This window comes from Calidris pugnax, unplaced genomic scaffold (assembly GCF_001431845.1).
Source record: "Calidris pugnax isolate Ruff unplaced genomic scaffold, ASM143184v1 scaffold41, whole genome shotgun sequence".
NCBI classification, from domain to species: Eukaryota; Metazoa; Chordata; class Aves; order Charadriiformes; family Scolopacidae; genus Calidris; species Calidris pugnax.
In genome coordinates this window covers 13,847,651-13,849,334 of record NW_015094509.1, presented here as the reverse complement: position 1 = coordinate 13,849,334, position 1,684 = coordinate 13,847,651, and positions in this window count along the sequence as shown.

Here is a 1,684-nt window from a genome sequence, read left to right as displayed (position 1 = left end):
CCCAGGCGGGCCCGGCACTGCGGCTCTGGGGAACCCGGGTTCGCGTCCCGCCCGGCCCGCCAGCCCAGGCCATCGCCCCCGGCCGCCCATCTCGCTCTCGCCCTCAGCGGCGAGGCCCGCTCCCGCTGGAGACGGGTGCCCGGGGCAGCGGGCGGGCCGGGACGGAGCGTTAGGGACCTGGCGCTGGTCCCGCCGTGGGGTTGGGGTTTGCCTGGCCCGCGGGAGCGCAGCGGGCAGGGGGGGATGTGTGAGCGCCTTCGCCGTGACACCCTGCGCCGGGCCTGGCGTGGCTGAATGAAAGCGCAGGGTCGCTGCTGGCTTAGCCCGATCCGGAGATGACACTAAGGGCTGCACGTTAATTCCTCTCATTTCATAGTCCGTGCCCAGTTCCCGCGGCGCAAAGTGAACGCGCACCGCATGAGGAGGTGCCCGCTTTGGTCTCCTTGCAGCCTGAGAACTGCCAGTGTTCCTTCTGGAAATGAGGGTGAACCATCAAGGATGATGGCCATGAAGGCGATCAGAGGGCTGGAGCACCTCTCCTGTGAGGACAGGCTGAGAGAGTTGGGGTCGTTCAGTCTGGAGAAGGCTCCGGGGAGATCTCATAGCAGCCTTCCAGTGCCTGAAGGGGCTACAGGAGGGATGGGGTGGGACTTCTTACAAAGGCACGTAGCAATAGGAGAGGCAGTGATGCTTTCAGACTGGAAGAAGGTAGATTTAGATTAGACATCAGGAAGAAAATCTTTCCTGTGAGGGTGGTGAGGCACTGGAACGTGTTGCCCAGAGAAGTCATGGATGTCCCATCCTTGGGAGTGTTCAAGGCCAGTCTGGATGAAGCTTTAGGCAACCTGGTCTGGTGGGAGGTGTCCCTGCCCATGGCAGGGGGCTTGGAACTCAATGATCTTCAAGGTCCCTTCCAACCCAAACCATTCTATGATTCTATGAACTCTCTGTTTCTCTGGTGTGCTCCAGCCGCCCCATGTGCAGTGAACTGCCACACCAGCAGCTTACTTACCAGAACATTCAACTCCACCAAGATCTTTTCTGGGAAATGCCTCAGACTCCGTATACAAAATGAATCCCCTAGCTCCATCAACAAGTGTACCCGAGTATCAAGAAAACTGTTTCTGTATTTATTGTGTTGCTTCCTTTGAACTAGAATAAAATACTGATTCTTACTACAGTCAGCAGTTAATTATGTGTAATGACTTTGGAAGATAAAAGGCCTTAACTGGAATTCAAGCGGTTGTCTAAAAAGATGGTGTATGCCTAATTTTTCTTCCCTTGAAGTCACTGGATTGTTTAGGCCTTGTATAGCACAGCTGTACTACCAGCTAATTTTCAATGCTGATTTTACAGTGTCTGTATTATCTGAACGCTTCCAAAAGCATTTAAGTGTTAATTCTCATTGTATTCCTATGGGTAGGGAACTATTACCCCTGTTTTACAGGTAAAGGAGTGAATGCAGAATAGTTGTATGCCGGATCCATGCAGGATTTAGTACACACCCGCTCTGCACATTACAGGGTAACACTGAGATAGCCGAGGTAAAATGAGAAATTAGCTTGCAGAGTTCAGTGCTGCTGGATTGCTGAGCTAGCTGTAATGTGCGACCCAGACAGAACTTTTCAGCAAATAAATCCAAAATTTTGATCCTTTTAAAAGCCCTGTCAGCTGCCACCTCATG